Source organism: Amia ocellicauda, chromosome 18, assembly GCF_036373705.1.
Source record: "Amia ocellicauda isolate fAmiCal2 chromosome 18, fAmiCal2.hap1, whole genome shotgun sequence".
Taxonomy (NCBI): Eukaryota; Metazoa; Chordata; class Actinopteri; order Amiiformes; family Amiidae; genus Amia; species Amia ocellicauda.
Genome location: NC_089867.1, coordinates 23,833,783 through 23,853,201, shown reverse-complemented (window position 1 = coordinate 23,853,201; position 19,419 = coordinate 23,833,783). Strand labels below are relative to the sequence as shown.

Below are 19,419 nucleotides of genomic sequence, written 5' to 3'. Positions count from 1 at the left end.
CCCCAGGGATTTGAGAGCAGGCTTTACCTGAGCAGAGCAGGTTCTGCGTGTCACATTGCATATGCTATAGCTATATACAGCCCCGCACACCACTTGTATCACATCCCCCGCGGCAGCCGTGTGCGAACTCACACCTGGCTCTCGCACACAGGAGCGCAGCTGAAACAATGCGACGGGCGAATACACAAACACAACTAAATGCATGCAGAGACAATGTGAGCAAAGTTACTTACTGTCTTTCAGCCGAGGCATACGAAACCACGTGTGGGGAGAAGAACTGAGCTGAAGTGAGGGTCTCTGTCCGGGCTGTCCTGTGTGTGTGAGGGAGCTGTGTGTGTGTGTGTGAGACCTGCGCTGGCTGAGGCTCTGCACACCTGCTAGCAGGAGCTGATTCGCTCGCTCGTTTCAATCACGGCTGCAGCGTCCCCTCAGCTCCTCATCTCTCTCTCTCTCCCTCCCTCCCTCTCTCTCTCTCTCTGCACTCTCTCCCTCCCCCACCCAGAGAAGGACACACAGACTGAAGGCTGCCGATCCGTGCCGTTTGATGGTGCCTTGTTTTGCATTCATTATGCCTTGCCTTAATTAAACAAGTCTCCCTGGCAGGGGCTGTCGCTTAGGCAACCGAACCAGGAATTTACAAAAAAAATGAATCAAATCAAATCAAACGCAAGCATGAATAACCCTCCTGCCCCACACCCCCCACCTCCCCGACCCAAAAACGGATTATAAAACAGGAGTCACATTGTGTCTCGGGCGCTCGGCTCGTGTGTTTGTGTGCATGTGTGTCCTTAATCTAATATTTGAAGACTAAAAGTTGGCAGGGCTGCTCCCCACACCAGCTGCAAACAGCATTGCATGTTCCCTCCATCCACAGTGACAGAGGGGGGGGCAGGAAGACGCACTGACCGCTGTGGCGATCACCTGCATGGTTAAGCAGCACTGTATCATGGTACAAGCTCATTTTGTTTTGTGTCTTTCTAAAACATTGTCCAGGACATGGGAAGCACACACAACGTCAGAATGGTGAAAAGAATATGCCCCCTGCAGTCACACAGGCCTGAAGAAGTGTGTGCGGGCATCTGTTGTTTTACCTCAGTCTCTCCCAGCTCCAGTCCTGGGGAACTGATAAGGCTCTCAGTTATTAGATCCAACCAGCATCACATTAGGTAATTATTTCACTACTTCACCTGGTATCTAAAGCATTATTGAACAGGATGTGGGACTTGAGTGAGAAGAAAAAATCTAAAGGAAAGAACCAATGGATACTCCTTTCTTTTTTCTCCTTTCCGAATAACTAAAGACCTGAGAGAGGCAGTCGTTCTGGCAGGGCTGGATCTGGGAAAAAAGATTTGGAGTTGACGGCTAACATTGTAATCCATGTAAACAAAAGAGGGCAGAGTTCCCCAAACTATGTCAAGGGAGTGGTTGTGAATGATGGGACACAGTGAAAGAGTGAAAGAGCCATTATCTACCACATGAGCAATTAAACCTCAAGCTCCCACTGCTTTTTAAAAACGCTTTAACAGGACATTTGCAGCTCAATGGGCACTTTCATTTTGAATCGAGAGGTATTAAAAAAGCTGGGGGCCTTTCAGTGGACACCTGAGAATGTGGAAATCAGGAAAAAGGATATGTAGTGAAAATAATAGTGCTGAGCATGAGAACCACAATATGGGTTTCTGGGTTTTGGATTGTATTTCTAACAGACCTTTTGCTAGTATATAACACAATGACTACTATTTATTATTATTAGGCTTGTCTGGATTGTATTTTGTTTGTCCAGAGCTCCAGTGACTATACAGGGCTTCGTGTTATTTGATCTTCATCCTTTACTTTGATGGGCTTTCGGGAGATTCAGAGAAGAGGGATGGAAACAGACTGCAGGCCATGTTCTCATGTTTGTTGAATCATCCTCTCACTGTGACGACCCCGTGTTCGCTGTAACTCCACTACTGATTAAATTGTTACACAATTCCCCATATTATTATTATTTTTTGACCAACACACATCTCTGAACCAATCACGGCCTATCATACAGACTTTATTAAGGAAACTATACTTCAAAATCCTTTCAATTTAGGATTACCTCTTCTCAAAATCACAGCCAGGTCATGTGGAGTTTGCTGTGCTCAGAGGACACACACTTTCACTGACAAACAGCCCTGACCTCACAAGTCTCCACGGAAAACGAGGTGCTGCTAGAATAGACCTGCGCTGACCTTTTGCCTTTCCCTGAGGTTTCGGTGTTCATTTCCACAGACGAACATGCATTTATTTTGTAATCACTGGACACACCTGGAAGCCCCAAACAAGTTATTGATTTAAAAGCCATGCCAATAACCAGTCTGTTGTTGCGTTCACCAGAGACCCTTCAATAGCCCCTGTCCTGATCCGACACACCCCCTGCCATCAGTGCAGTAATCAGGAGTGACTGAATGCGATACTTACATTCATCTAGACAACAGCATGTGAGCAGATGGACCTCACAGCTTCTGCGAACACAAGCGTGCTCCCATTTCAGAGCTATGACAGATATTTCAAATCATAATAACAACTGCATGATATATACAAGAGAAACAAGAGAAGGCAACTACAAACGCACGTGCTCTTGACCACAGAGAGAAGGGAAAACATCATTGGTTTTCTTGTCCTTCCCGAGGAGGACACCACAATGTTTGCAGTGTACAACAGCCACAAAGCATTAATCTCTCCAGCATCACACCCTCCTCAGAGCCACGTCATGGAGCACGAGGGCAAAGCTTACCGCGCTTGATGGACCCTGTAGAAGACCACGTCCCGCTTTGGCTTGGTCCTCTCTGATGGTCTGATTCTCCGAATGAAAAGCATGTCCTCCGGGTTTAGGAGCATCGCTGCTCTAGCTGCCCGAGTTGAAATGATAACCAGGTTCACTGACAGTGAACTGAGAAAACGCTGGCCCTCCCCAATGGCTTTAAGGCAGGTTTTCTTTTCTTTTCTTTCTTCCACCTGCTCACACGCCCTGCATCTATGGGCAGGAGGCGTGGCTCAGCCCACACGTCCATCCTTTTGTAAAAGTGTAGAGTTACACACCAGACAGGACCTCCCGGTGAAACGCCCGCTCCCAGAGGAAAAAAAGTATTTGAACCTCTGGTAAAGAAAAAGAAAGGGAAAAGAGGAGGCAGCAGGGAGGGCAAGTAGGTTCATTTATTGCCCTCAGATTAAGGACTCTTTGCCAATGGTACACTTCTCTTTCCAATTATGTGTAGTAAGGAGTGTTGGAGCCATTCCTATAGAAAGAAGGGAGTGGCGGTGGTGGTGCCTTGGGCTGGTCTTTATGTTGGTGGTAATATAAGCCACAGTGTAATAACCGAGTGGTTACAGGTGTCCCTTGTGTCTACAGCCCCCAGTGGCCTTCGATCGCAGTGTCATATGACACATCCCTCAGCATTAGAGCAGGGGTGTCATTCTACTCAGCTCTCAACCACCTTTGAAACACAAATTGCATCGTTTTATGACACCGATCGAGAGAATGCAAAAACCAGAACTGCAAGCACTACAAAACAAAACACAAAAGAATGCACCAACTGTAAATATTGATTATCAAATAATAAAAAACATCACAGGGTGTATAGACTCTGGCTGTAGATGCTGTATTTATTGACAAACAAAATGAGTTTTCCTCACCGAGCAAGGGCAGTTAATGCTATAACAATATATCCAATGACTGCAAACTCAATGGCAAACAAAACTGCAGGGCCCTGATTTTAGTGAATGGTATTGATTGAGAGCCTCCTGGTCGCTCATTATGTTGAGGAACCCCAGCAGCTCCGACTGAGCCGACAAAAACAAACAAACCAACAAACACTTCATACATTTCTATCATGCTGCTGAAGTAATATATCCATAAACCCAGCAGGGCTTTCGCTCCTGAGCTGGCGCTGCCTGTGACCCACAAACGCACTTTATTTAAACTGAGTTTGGAAGCAGGCCTCCAGCAAACACAGGCTGGACTGGCTACAGAATCAACCTGAGCCACCCAGTCCCATTTCGGTAATGTAAGACTGAGCACAAACACACGGCTTTAAAACTGCCGTCTACAGTGTCTGTTCTGTGTTTTTCTGTTCTGGGAATTATTTATATATAGACAAATATATATATGTATACACAAATACTTGGCAAAACTACACAGAAAACAGAAACAGAAAACGATATGCATTGTTCTGCTTCAAAGACTTCAAGACCATAAATATTGTGTAGATTGATTTAACTGTATTGTCTTTTCACGGATTATAAGAACCTGTTTGACTAGGTGGCATTGGAAACTGAAACAGGCTTGACTGTCTACTGTGCCATGATGGTGCATAATTAAAGCACTGTGAAGCCCCCAGGGGGAACTACAGGGCTGATGCAACTTTTCACAGCCTCAGGTACAGTAGTCATGTTTAAATGTGTCTCAGCGTTACTCACTCCGGTGCCTCGACTTTATGGGGAAAATAATACAGAAACCAAGGTTTAGCTCTTACATATTCAGAAGATCTGTTTTGTTATTAAAACAAACTGTGCATTACCAGCCGTCTGCAGGACAGCACAAAGAGAGGCACAGATGGAGACAGATATGAGCGTTACAGGCCCCAAAGGATTTTGACAAACAGCACCAGGCTGAAACGGGACTGCAGATTAACTGTAATTCCTCTCGCTATCCTCGGGTTCGTGGCAACACTCGCTCGCGTTTGTGATCTACAGCCAGCCGTGATATTAAAACACATCTCAGAGGGCTTCAGATATTGAACTATTTCTTATGAAAAATAGTGAATGTACAAGAGGGCGCGCATTAAGTAGTTTTTTTGTTTTGTTTTCAAGAAAACGCAGTCAATCAGCCTGAATTAGCGTTTTAGTGTTCACTTCCTGGGCCCTGGCAAGTCAGGGAGAGAGCATCAACTGTGGCTATAGTGAAATAACTTAAAACTAATCACTGCTTATTTTCCACTTAGATGAGATGCAGGAAAGACAATTACCGCCAAACAAATACCCAATTAGATACAACAAGCCATCAGAACATACTTCCTTCCCTGAGGGTTTAAAAACTCTGCTCCCAGATTTAACTGTATTATGCCGTGTTCAACGCTCATGAAACTAACAAACAATAACTGACAATAAAGTCTTGCCATCCAGAACGCTATGTAGGACCATGGATGTGATTTAACTACAGTGTGGGTCAACAACCTCGAGATCACAAATCTACACAAATTAAAGAGAAAAAAGGTTAAGCCTGTTGAAAGACAGCATCAATTGTCAGATAGCGCTGGTGGACTGGATACTGGATAGTTTGTGTTGAGAATCGTCTGGATCAGGTCCAGCTGGATGCAAAACACCAAACTACCCGGCATATGTGTTAGTCTGTACAGACGTCTGCCGCTCTGATGCTTGGTGCTGTGCCTCAGTCTAGTACAATGCATATGAAACCCACATCACTGAAGCAAACTATTGCTGTGGCAGGCCTGTGTGAGCGTTGTGTGAAAAATAAAACAACAAAGACACCATCCGAGTCAAACATCCATGTAATGACAACAATGTGTTACAACAGTGCAACGGCCAGGTCTTGGCATTCGGCCCCGGCTCAGTCCGCCGTGAACGGGCTGCACCGTGAAGAACTGTCTGGCTTCCTTCCGACAGTTAATCGTGTCAAGACAAACAGACACAGGTGTTGCTTGTCACCGGTTTTAATAACTCCAGAAATAAATCAAATCACTTCTCAATTCTGGCACCTGATTGTGTGAAGAATCCATCTCCAGGCAGTGGCTCTTTAATTAAAACAAGTACAAAGAGCAGAGGAGAGGGAGGTAGGAACAGGGCACAAAGAAAGAGGCTTTACCCTTCAACAAAATCACACAGCGTGAATACAAAATACGTCTTACATTGTTCGTTCGAGCCCGTGCTACACCCCGATGTATGTTTTTCTGCGAGGCCAGAGCCCTGGATGTTCAACAATCCCTGCCCTTGACTGACCCTCCTATCATGTAATGAGGTTATTTTCTGGTAATCTCAGGGTTATAGCTCAATTACACTCCAATGGGAGAGTAATTCTCACTTTTTCGTGTCAGGTCACTGAAAACGAGTACCTGTCCTGGCGCGTCCTCTTCCTCGCTCGCTGCAGGAGTGAAATTGTGATCACAAGCACGTGCAGTTTGACCTGACCCCCTGGCATGCCTTCCCACAGTGCCCCGTGTCACCCGAGTTTCGCTCTCCCCAGTGCTGGCAGTGTTCTGGGTGGGAGATGTGTTTTGGGATATCAGTGGCACTTCCAGGTCAAAGGGCAGATCCACCAGTTTCCTCTAGTGCTGTCCTGGCACACAGTTATCTCTGTCATTCACATAGCAGAGAAACAAGGGAAACTAAAACCAAAAAGTATGAAAACAAGAAATATTTGAAAGAGTAAGTTCAGTGGTAATGGTGTTTTAATCCCCACAGGGAGGAGATGAAAACATGGCGCTCTGTGAAGATACTCTGGTCTCCTGCTGTTAATCTCCTGTGCCTTCGATTGCACCGCAGGAGGCTGCCGATCCCCAGTCCGATCCTTATCAGGCGGTGAGGTGTCTTTGCCGGACAGTCTTCTTGTACGCTGTGTTGCAGGATGCTGTGGCTGCAAATTGCTGAACACGTGCCGGTTGTTTTATATGCATATACAGCTTAAAGTAACCTCTTATCTGCCTGCCAGCAGTAACTCCGCTCGCCTGTGACACTTCTCTGCTGTGCGACATCTCCCAATGTTAGATTGTAAAGTCATCGCCCAGGAAATCAGGAAGTCTGTCTGTAGCGGGCAGGACCAACAAAACAAAACGCACCGAAATGCTCCATCCAACCCAATTCATATCATCTCCCCTCAGGCAGTGCAATCTCTGCATCAGAATAAAACCCCATCGCCTGTGAGGCAGGGAAATGGATTATGAATATTAATCCCCAAAAAGCAGCTTTTTTTTCTCTTCCTTTCAAGAACAAATAATCTAAAAGCTTGGGGAGTTTCATCCTGTACAGTTTAACAGTCTCCTGCTGCACGAATGCTGCCGGGTAGCCCAGATGCCTACAGGGGCCAACACTTACTCTCAAACACACAGAGGAGCTCAGTTTCTTGGCCCTGGTGATGTTCTCAGTGTGCTTTTGTGTAGCGATGGAAAGAGGGCGGATGTTCTCACCAGCAGATGGGCAATAAAAACTGTACAATGAATGATTTTCACTGTCTCTACTGTCTTGTCCTCTCTCTCTCTCCTCACACTGTTAATTTGTTAGATTTCCAAAGCTCTATTCTCCGAAGATTACAGGGTTTGGTTTCCAAGCAAAGCTTTACCGTTGTGCCAGAGCGCGCTAAATTTAGGCACATCTAAGCAGCAGAAACTCGCAGTCTGACCACCCCAGCTGTTCCTGTCCTGCTGCCAACCCCTTCAGATGTGCGAGCCACAACACCAACAGAGGAACACGCAACATGGCATCAGCCAGGGAAAAAACAACGCTGTTGGCACGATCACACGCCGGGCGCTCTCTCTTCTGACTCGATCTTACTCTGAAGTCCGGCACAGAGGAGGAGTGGGTGGTACTCCATGTTGGAGCCTCGATCAGATGCGACAAACCTGACACTGTACAGATCATAAGAGTCCAGATACAGACACGGAAAACATCTGGCAGCAAAAGGCAGTGCAGCCGTCTGTCTGGCAGTCCCTGTGTTTCCGAGAAGACTTAACATCTGGACCAGGCTGGCAGAACATCGATATGAACAGGCGACCTTACCCTGGGCAGCAGGAAGACATCTCCTTTATACATGGGTACTTCTTTCCAGGTGGCATTACCTAGATGACCCCATTTCTCTCATTTTGACAGGACACAAAACTTCTGGCCCATTCCTGTGTGGAGTAGATTCCAATCATCTGCCCGGTTTGAGTTCAGTATTAAGAATGGTATTACAGCACTGACAGTATTTACTCATGACTTACGAGCTGACACTGATTTTCAGATTGAGGGCCAAGCTGCTGCCAGAGTTGTTTACAGTATTTGCCAAGAACTCTGTAAAGCTGTTTATCAGGAGCACAGTCTGTGTGGAAAACACGCATGTGCACCCGATCTCATTTTCAGGAAATGTCCTTGTTCTTTGTAAAGAGTGTGGCCCAACTTTATAGCCCAGAGACTGCTTTGGGTGTTACCCCGGGGCTACCCACCTAAGCAGCAAGATGGGTTGTCCTGTGCTGCCAGAGGAGCACCACCACACCCCAGTCAAGTATCCTCACAATGTCTCCAGCATCTAAAGCTATTGCTGTAACGATTACCCAGGGAAGGGGCAAAATGCATATATTTTTCCCAGTGACACCCTGTACCTGTCAGACTTGGAAAACGACAAACACCCAGTCTGTATCTTTAGACATACGTGAAACCGATCATGTTTTGTGTGTGAAAATCAGCCTTACAACACGCCTCTGGAGAAACAGAACAAATAAAAACAGAACAAATAAAAACAGAACGGAAGGAGCCCAGTGCGGCTTCCTGTCTAATGAGGGAGGCATGTTGTTCGACCTGCCTGGGTTCAATTCAGACTCGTAATCAAAGTGTGCTAAAGCGTTGCTGTTCCAGCAGGAGGTAATTAAGGCCAACCTCGGGGGTCCTACGGGGGTCTTAGCTGTGCTTCTCTCAGCTTCGTATTAATTATAAGGCACAGAGGTCCACTTCATTTAGCGCCGGGGACGGGAGCATGGAGACGACGCACAACGCAGAGGGGGCCTTCATTTACCTGATGAAGGAAAACCATAGGAAACCAGAGAGGTGGGAGATAGAGACTACCGGGACTGCACGGGGTTAACTCCCTGCCTCTGAAGGCACTCTGTTGCAGATGACTGAATTAATGCCCCTCTCAGGGCTGGGGAGAGATAAATGAGGCTGTGTCACAGCCGGGCCCGGTGGGCATCAGTCTGCACAGACACGTCCACACACTTCAGCACCGACTCATCGGCATGGGAGTTGTAAAGTCTTAAATGGGAGGATTTGTGATAAAAATAAAATTTTGGGGGGACTGATCCAAACTGGGAAGTTAATGTGACTTCGGCATGAAGGGCCTGTTAAATACTGACGCGAATCACAATTTCATAGTCATTTCAGATGAGCGGTTGGCTGGCACTGATACATTTTCATCGATTGATCTGCCCTCCGGCTGTGTATTTCAAAGAAAATTACAATTTCGGAAATATTGTTCAGAGAAAGACTGATATTATAGGGGGTGGTTTATTAAAGGCTTTAGATAAAACCCGGAGAGCTGAGATCTCAGCATCAGCATGGAGTGAGGAAGGCCGAAGTGACGGGAACTATTGAAATACAAAGCAATGAGGTCAGAGTATTTAAATGTGGATTTCACTGCAGCCTCCAACCACTGGAGGGCGCACAGCACTAGGCAGAACGCCAGTGGAGAATTCAATTCAGAATCCAGCACTGCTTCGAAACTGAAGGAAAACTGACAGCCTGTATTTTCCCCACCATATATCTCTGATAACAGGCCCACAGGCTGCTACAAATAGATATGAAACCAAGATACAACTCCACTAATTGCTGGAGTACTGAAGTAACTGAAAAACAAACCCTATTGATTTTTGTTTTTTAACTTTGAACTACGAATCTATATCTTCGTATACAGTCCAGGGGAAAAGTCTGGAAGGAAGCAAATATGTACTTTTGACTGGGAGAGCACAGCATCGATAGTGAAAAGATCTCTCAATGCAAGTGCGCTCTGTGATTAATCAGGCAAATTCACATCCTGCCTGGGTGCCCACCTTTCAACGTGAAAGGAAGATGCATTTTACTGTCATTACATTTCTGATGCGGCTAATTAAATTATATTATTATTATTATTGCCGTCCGGGAAGCAGAGAAAAGAAGAACTGCCATCCTGTCCTGTATGTATTTCAGTGTCGGCAGGAAAGTGTCTTATCTCAGGCACCCAGTATCTGTATGGCAGAAAGACTCAAGCTATGCTTAATTGATTGTGTAGACTATGTACTTTTTCCACTGAGAAAAAAGACAATGGGATAGACCACACTTTCAAAGTAGAACAAGTCAGAGACAGAGCAGACTATAGTTTGTGATCCATTATTCCACCTGCAGGAATGGTATTGAGAAAACCTTCAGGTCACAAACGAGGACAACCCCCCCAGAGATGCCCTCCTCTCTCAGAGACCGCGGCTCCTTCTCTTCACGCCGCTTCCCGTCGGATGCATAAATCTCATAAATCTTATTTTCATCCGCAGCGGGCTGTCTGTCTTGGCCAATAACACACCGGTGTGCGGTCTGGGAGGAACAGTAACGCGCTGTGACAGGGGCTGTGCCGATCTGCATGCCAAGCGGGGCGCAGGGGAAGGAGGAGGCGGCGGCTCGGAGATTGTTTCTGACACAGCTGACAAAACGCAGATGAAAGAAGAGCAGGTCTCCAAAAAGGAGCCCGTCACCTTACACACACACCCTCGCTCTTGCTCAATCCAACGAACATCGGGACTCTGGGACACGCGAGTCTCTGTCCCAGCTGTCCTTGGGGAAACAGGAAGAGGCTTCTTTCATTTTTGACATCACATTGTAACGCAGAGGTCAGATATGCACTTTGGAGGAAATCCTTCATTTGGTGACGCAGAATCACAAATGATGTTCCTGCGGTCTACTGTAACTGGATAACTCAAAGGTGTTTTAACAGGGACTAACTAAGGTACATTTGTGACTGACAGAACAAAAACAACAGCAAGCCAACTCACACCCTCTCACTCTCTCGGTCTCACTCCTTTACACCCTTGCACTATACCTTTGTTTTCTCTACTGAGGAACCTAGTAGTTGGTCACATGTTGTGAGAACAGTTCTAACACACTTATTTCAGAGAGAGTTATCTGGCTCATTACATGTCCCATCCTTCCAATAATAAGGGGCGTTTGTAGGGAAAGGCAGGGAATGAACTAATGCAGAGACTCGGCACAGTCTCGCCCCCATGTCACCCTGAACGGAGAACAAAAAAAAAACAGAATTCGTCAAGCTCTCAATAAACGCGGGTTCTGCCATATGGGACACACTGATAGGATTTGCACAAAATCAACTATATTTATACAAAAGAAATGGGCTTTGCAGTAATTTTGCTTGGCAGTGCAAGTGCAGTACTGGTTACCAGGTATGAAACTTTCTCTCCTCTCACAATGCACATTAGCATGCAGGAGATGGGTGTCGTGTCTCCAGGCTGATAGGTAACACTGAATGAAATATAAATCCAAATTTAATTTAGCAGACTCAGGCTGTTCCCCAGCTAAACTTTTCTGCTCCCGAATTCTGATGTATGCATTTTTTTCAAAGCAGGCTGTTATAAAGTGTGAAAGCCTGATTATTTTCTAATTCAGTTCTGGAAGACGGCCTACTTTCAAATATGAAGCCCCTGCATTTGCACAGAAGTTTGCGAGTGTGTGATTTACTACGCACTGCTATCATGTGCTATCACGTCTCGCTGGGCTGCGTCGAGAATCGGAGTGACAAAGATCTATGATCAAGTATGGTGTTTTTCAAATGCTGTTAAAGAGCTTAATATTGCTTTTCAAAGAACCCCATTTTTGGAATCTGATTAATTAAATGTTTACCTACCAGGCTACTAGAAACTACACTGAATAGACAGACTGAGTGGAACACATTTTACTAATTATTTTCACAATATACTTTAGGCACATTTTGTTACAGAGATCCAAACTGCAGGCATTCTACTGTAGTGAAGCCAGTGAAGTTAAAAGCAACATTTGTTTGCTTTGTTTCAGATAAACATAAAACCAAAAAATTCAAATTATGTGATTATAAATTATCAGAAGGTTTAGATTTATTCAAACTTGAAAAGCAGGCTCTGTTACAAGGGTACACAAGCCTCACAAAACAACCTCACCAGCTCATAAAAGACTGTTTCATATAGTTATTTCTCATTGGTATGGATCAAGTAACGTCTAACAAGAAAATGTAATCATCAAACCACAAAACATATCGGACTTGATCTCATCACTCTCTCTCTCTGACCACCCAAAAAAACACAATTCTAGTTTGACACACTTTCACAGCTCCCATTCGTACAGTGTATTTACTCTATTAGAGTACTGTGAGAGCTGCCAGTATTAGCAGTAGGTCTGCGTTCGCTGCAGTCGTGACGGGCGGGAGAGAGTGGAGGCTGTGCTTAATGGACTCAGAGCTACCCAGCGAAAGGCAAAATAACATCAATCTCTGAGCTCCCTGGACAGGAGACGAAGCACTTAACCCTCACATGGGACAATCCCCACAAACGGCTTACCAACACGGGATTAACAGAAATTAGTGCCTTCCTTTAAAGAGTAAACACAAAGAGGATTAGGCCTCTGGAAAATCAATCAAGATCGCCTCTGGTGAAAAGGGCCATTTCGAGAGTAAAATGCGGCACTTTGACGTGAGCTCCATATCTGTCCATTAGTGCGACGTGGACAATGTACCCAAAAGAGTGTTCCAGATTACGCTTACTTTCCTCGTCTCATTCTTGGCTGTATTTACACATTCAAATGCAGCACATTTAACCTTGGAAATGGCCAATATTGACATAATTCCTGTACAGTTCCTCAAACGAGATTTCTCGAGACAGACACACTTGGCCATATGCAAATGTACTGGGCATTTTTATAAAGAAAAAGAACCCGAAATCTATAAATCTAATATGAATAATGAAACCACCGAACAAACAAGTGAACAACCTCTATCTGGTGTTTTGAAAGATTGATGAGGTACTTTATCACTCTGTTGTGTCAATTCTTCGCAGTAGGACAAGGCAGGAATAAACAGCATGTCGCTAAATGTTTCATGAACATGTAGTGTTGTACATGGGATTTTCTACCCTGCAAATGTTGCCTTGCTCTCCCAATCTTGAGTGACGCACTGCATGGATCCTGTGTTTATCCAGTTAGGTAGCATTCATTTTTCAGATGCCACAACCTTGCAATGGCAGATGATGGGGAGATAAATACACTTTCAAACTTCCTCAAAGCAAAACCTCCGTTCCATTGCCTCGCCAAGGATTTTAAGGTGGAAGGGTTTGACTGCAGCTAAAAACAGCTGTACTGCAGATCTTGGTCCCAATTCAGCGAGGGAGCAGCCATGACTGTGACCTACATTACCGAGAGAGTGCTTGGGAGAGATAGAGCAAGGCACCTTAGGGATAGAAGCTGTAAATGGCATGCAAATCAGCCCAGAGACAGACAGCGTTAGGCTTTGTCTCTGCAGGGGGTGGGGAGGGGAGACACACAGGACAAGGTACGACTTCTAGTGACAAGCTGACCCTGCAGAACCCCTGCCGTTCAGTTTCCTGCAGTAAAACCAGGCAGAGAGCACCTGAGGCCAGCCATGTCGGTTGGGGATTGTTAGCCAGGTAAAATCCTGAAATGAGGTCCCTGTTTCCTGCGGTTCGTAAAGACTGTTCTCCTCCGAACAAGCGATATAAATCTACAGTGGAAAGCCTCGGTCTCAGTGGGGGAGAGTAATTGCAGGGATTCAGTCTTACTCACCGCCTCATTGTCTCTCTCAGCTCACAAATTATGCAGAGAGTTTAGGCGTTCGTGAGCAGCGTATTCCTCGTGGATTGCCAGTTAGTGTCCCATTTAAAGACAGTAAATGTTTCATTGCCGCAATTCTTAGGGTAGGGTTGCCTTTGACCATTACAAACACAGAGCGAGTCTCTCTCTCTCCCTTGGGCTCAGGATGCATCGTGAAGCTTGTCATGTTTGGGGTTTTGCTGCCTTGTCTATTTTTTATCATTTTATAATGAGGGTGGATGTTGTCAGCAGGCAAGAACAACAGAGCTGGAGAATTAATGGCAGAGCGGTGAGTGGAGTTTCAAACCAAAATTCAGGGGAAGAAAACCCCAATCTCACACCCCCCGACTTCTGCATCCCCAAGCAACACCGTGCTCTCTCTGCATTCACTGGTTTGCATCCCTTCCTTCCTACCCAAACACTTCTGTGCTCAATACAATGGGTGGGGGGTGGGGTCCTGATGGCCTCGTCCTCATTGGCCAGGTCGTTGTGAGTTGGGGCCAAAATACACTCTCTTGACCTTCTACTACTAGAAAGGACTGTCCAAACTCCTGGAGGACAGCAAGGGTCTGGGGACAGATTGGCAGTTCTCTTCACAGATAAAACACTGTGAGTGGAGAATCTCTCTTAGTTCATCCCTGTCAGATGTGGCTAGATAGGCCTTACAGATTGACAGACAGAAGACATACGAGTCCGGGCCGCTGCCTTGCCTTTTTGTGTCGCAAAGCTGACTGATCGCTACAGGAGCCTGACTGTGGCACGGCCTCAGTGTTTATCTTCTGTCTTAACCTTATACTTCGGAACGGAATAATATGTAATGAAACCTTAGAAGTAATTACTGAATCCCACAGCCTAGACAAATAACACAATGTTCGAATCAGTGGAGGTCGGGGTCAGAAGGAGCTCCAGGCCGTCCTCAGAGTAAGCCTGGAAGGTCGTCCTGTCTTTGACCTTGTACACACTGTACCCGGTGCATCGCCTGCTGAGCACAACCTCTCTCAGTCTTATTTATTTGAATGATTGGGGGCCAGGCAGAACTGTAGGGCCACAGTGTCGCTAGGTCCCCTCAGTGCGCCGTAGTGCCCATTGGGATTAGCTCCTCACTCAATAACAATGTGGCCTTCAACAATAAATAATGTGGCTACTACCCAAAAGCTCATTCAATCACTGAATGACAGAGAATCGGTTAATTACATTGCATAATCAGAAGTAATTGAGAGAGATTAAAGTGTACCCTGATTGCTAATGATGCCGGCAGAGAGAGATCCGTCATGTCATTTTCATTAGGGTACAGTGAATGTTCTTCCGTTTGTGGAAATAACTGGAGCATGTTTACAATCACCATTGTTGTGCAGATAAGAGAAGCGAGAGAGAGAAAATACTCGATTGAAAAAGTCTGAAAGGTGAAAATCCCAGTCCACAAGGAAAACATAAATACCAGACCAGAAAAACCTGAATGACACCCTGCACAACCAACACAGGGATGACCATGTAGAAATGTAATAACAAAGCTGCAGTGGCGGGTATCATGTGACTCCTGTCTGCACTTGAATAACCTTACGATAGCAGTAATGCAAACTATATGAATGTAAATCTAACTGCCTTGCTGTGAGGGGGTGGGTGAAATATTAGCAAATGATCCATCTTGGACCAGGCAAGAGCAGTAATTTATGGGTCTAGTTCATGATGCAAGATTGAGATCTGCACAAGTCCATGTTTATTATTTTGTACGTCAATACTAAATGTGTCTGACTTGGGATTTTATACAACACTGTGATCGGGGGACCAGATCAGTCAGATATATTCCGTAATTAAAATGTATGGTTTAGAAATCCCACACAGGGGCAAATCAAAAAAGTAATATGCTTAAAACATAGGATACGATATAAGGTTTGCAATGTGAAAGAGAAAACAAAATCTTTGTACATGAAACTCTTATTTCTTGTTAGAGGACTTGTTTGCTGTTGGTAGCATGGCAAGTGACTTTACGCCCACAATCCCGAATGTCACTGAAACAAACGCGATGTGTGGATGCTTTCTGATCTGCAAAGCATGTAGCATGTGACATTTCTAAATGAGCCATAGCTCCCACAGATTCGCGATGCCTAAACAGCATTATTCATATTCTTCGCTGCACAATGTGTGTGATTCTTCATGCAATAACCACGCTCCCGACAGCGCACTCAATCTTCATGAGGGATGCTGGAGCAAATTAATGCGCGGCATAAAAAGCTAATTGTCGAGGAAGCCAAGAATGACTTCACACTTCAGCTAAACAGCTTTGAAAGACTCCGACCACCCGTTCCAGATTTTTCAGTGGGGGTCGTCTTAAGTCCAGGTTGGGTTAAATAAAGTCTGGCCCTGCATGCGTTTCCCCCTGTGCTCACTGAGTGTTGGCCTGCAGTCCTGGTATTCTGGTGTAATCCCTTTAAATCACTGGCAATGCCACCCTGCCTGAGCTCAAACGTTCACTCCCTTTCACCAATCATGAGCATCAGGATTTATTTAGATGAACTCATGACGTATATGGTCCTGGTGGTATGGTCTATCTGTTGATCTGGTATTGTCTGGAGGCCCGCCAATCCTCAGATATGACATCTCGGTATGTGCTCTACAGGGCTTTTGGGATATAGTTGACACTCCTGATTGGTTCGTAAAACCCACGTATGACTTCTGAAAGCCTAACAGAGCGTTTTCTAGAAGCCTGCATGTCTCTGGCCAAGTCTGGAGAGTAACAGTAAAGTGAGTAAGTCTGTTTGTGACCTGGAGTAAGAAGCAACAACCGGGCAGGCTGAGACTAAATGAACACATCCACACAAACCCGTAGTGGAATGGCAGGAAGCGACTGCGTGCTCGGTGTTCTTGTCTTTAAAGGACACATGAAACAAGCACACCAGTGCAATGTCATCAGGGTGACACGTGTCCCGACCTGCACAGGAGGCAGTGATTAACTCTCGCTCACAATGTGCCGGACAAGCTTAAGAGTACGCACTGAAACACAAAAGCAATGATTGATCTCAGACTCACCAGAATTTCTTAGGTCGCCCGATTCGGAAAGGTGAGCAAGGCATGCTGGCAGATGCTCGGTGGTCCAGTGGAAAGTCCTGGGTCTGCCTGGAGGGCTGGCGTCTCCCCACAGGCTAGTCCACTCGGCTGGTCCACTGGGACGAACGCTGCGCTTTCAGAAACCCGCTGCCCGCCTCTTTGCTGCAATGCTCGTCTAGCCTGTGTTCATCCTCAGGAAAGCGTGAGGCTGCAGCGTCGGCCTACTCCATTAACTAAGCCGTCTTGCTGATGAATTTCTCTGCTGGTCCCCGAGGAGTTTGTGTCATTTGTTTTCTACCCAAGAAAACAAATCTTTGTCTTTGCGGCAGAAGCGAAACAAACCAGCAAACACAACACAAGCAAAAACAAAACAATGACAGCCTAAGGACCTTTTCAGGAGACGTCTGTGCCGGCATAAAACTCGGTGGAGCTGCGCGGTGTCTGCAAGGCAGCGGCGTTTATGAAGGCAGTTTCAGTGATGAATGTCACCCAGTGAAACGCAACATGTTCAAATATTTATCAGGAGGTGCTGCAGGACCCATTCGTGCTCGATGCAGGTGAAGACGAGGAGCAGGCAGAGCAGAAACCGAGCCCTTCACGATGAACGTATGGCTGCTCAGCCCGATAGGTGCGCTGCATGCTGAGAAAGTCCTCTGTCTGGGCACACGGAGCTGTAACTACCGATCAATACAAGCAAGTCCAGAACCTGAATAAATCACCAGGTCGCTGACGATGGCAGGACTAACCGCTTCAGCCGAAAATAAGATTATTAAAGTTTCCGTAAACTCGGTGCAACTCCATTGATCTATATTTAATCACATTATCAGAGCATCCCACTTTATTAGTTATCATTTCCTGTAGTTCAGGCCTCTTGTGGGTTTTCAATTCACAGACGCTGGCTTCTCCTCCTATAGTGTCCATTTCCCCGGCACTGTCTGTGCAACGGTCAGCACTATTCTTGTGTTTCCCATTACAGTCAAGAGTAGAGCTCAGGGCTCCAAGGAATACATTCCAATACAATCAAGGACATAAGAGAGCATATTTACTTTTTCCCCTTCACTACTATCCGGCCTTAATAGCTCTTGTTTGCAGTCATGTCTGTCTTGCCCTTAAAACACTGAATAAGACAGAAATCTGTTCTCTCTTCATTTCAAGAAGTTTCTACAAACTTCTACGAAAATAAGCGGCAACATACAAACCTCACAACCTCACAACATACAAAAACATACAACAACCTTCTGGCGAGGCTGAAATTAAAGTGAGCCAGGCACGGTCAAGACAGAGTGACCTTTGCAGAAGCTAGGGAGGTCACTTTGAAGATGACCATAAAGGACAAGGACTCGGATATCTCAGGCAGATGATCTCCGGTCTGGGCCACTATGTCTGGCGTCTCTCTGACCCGGTCTTGGCCCGCGTCGCTCCTCAGCTCCGGACGATGCTGTATTTCACAAGGCAGCACTAAAACCCAGTGCCGTCCGGGGCCGTGGCAAGCGAGCGAGGGTCTCCCCGGTCGGCGAGGCCCTCAGTGCCCGGGCCCCAGCTGCTGAGCCATCCCTCTTTCGGTGCAGCAACTTTTCTCGTGCTGTGGACGGGAGCTGTTCCCAGTCAGAGCTGCAGGATTGATTGTAAAAGATGCTTCTCTCTGCGTCTCCGTCTCTCTCTCTCTCTCTCTCTATATAATCTCATCCACTCTGACCTTCCCGCCCAGAGTCCCTCTCCGTCTGAGGAGCTGGCGAGCTCCCATGCCTGACTGCTGTGCCGGAGTGCCTCTCTGCAGCGACCGGACACACAGGCGGCTGCGTACCTGCGTACGGCCGTGCGGGACGACGCGGCTCTGCGAGGCAGTGCGATACTGTTAACGGTTGCTGCGGCAACGGAAACCAGACTCGCCGCAGCACGCAGAGCATCCCTGAGGTGCCCGCCTGCCGGCTCTGCCTCTCCCTCCCTCCCTCTCTGCTGTGCTTGTCGTTTTCACCTTGGCAGTAGTGGTGAGACCCTGGCCTTGCCGTTGTATGGGGCAGATCAACACACTTCAAGACTTGCGTTGCTTCTTCAACTGCAGCATTTACACAGCCTTATGTTTCAGGAAGAGGAAATGGAAATCCCAGTTGATCATAGTGGGTCTGAACGATTTACAGCATGAATGCAGTTCATTACAAAATCACAGCTTCACACACGACATCAAAATTGTATATTGGAATACGACTGGGAACAAATCTACAGTCCGAGCTGAATTAAAGACTTCAGACTAAAGACTAATTTTTATGATCATTACGAGCTGCAGTAACTTTCACGTCATGCCCCGAGTCGTTCATAACCCCCCAAGTCATGCTGCAGCCCACACAGTTGTTTTTGCAGCCAAACCCCCAGGTAGCAGACTGACCATGTGGAAACCCATTACCAGAGCTTTTTGTGAACTGAAAGTCATGTCCCCAGACAAACAGCCCATCAGCTCAGCAGACATTCTTTAAAAAACACACACAATCATATGACTGTGTACAAGAGGTTGTAAACATACATTCGCACAAAACCTATTCAAGTGGACTTTCTCAATATATAAACATAGTGTTTTATACATATAGTACCACAACTGTGAGGCCTTTATTTTTCAAAGGGAAAACTGCTTTTATTTATTCCCAAATTCAATAAGATTTAAAAAAAACACTTGTTAGCTAACATTTCCACATGATACAAAACGTAAATATTTCATTAAAGGGGAGGTTGCTATGCATTACAGCACAGAACTTGTTTAAACTCGAGTTGTAAAGTTTCTGAATATTTAAATTTACATGAAGACAACATTGCAAATGT

At 45.9% G+C, this 19,419-nt stretch overlaps 1 protein-coding gene across 12 annotated transcripts in view; it reads right to left on the bottom strand.

Annotated features, from left to right (window-relative positions):
- The window catches only part of rap1gapa (RAP1 GTPase activating protein a), a 150,672-nt gene that overhangs the window by 46,362 nt on the left and 84,891 nt on the right, over positions 1 to 19,419 (bottom strand). The window contains exon 1 of one of the 12 annotated variants that reach the window (XM_066691541.1): positions 234 to 346. The exons of 10 other annotated variants lie outside the window; for them this stretch is intronic. The gene's annotated coding sequence lies outside the window, so the exon portion shown is untranslated. Of the gene's footprint in view, positions 1 to 233; positions 347 to 19,419 lie in introns of those variants that run through there. One more of the 12 variants, XM_066691540.1, reaches the window with a different exon arrangement.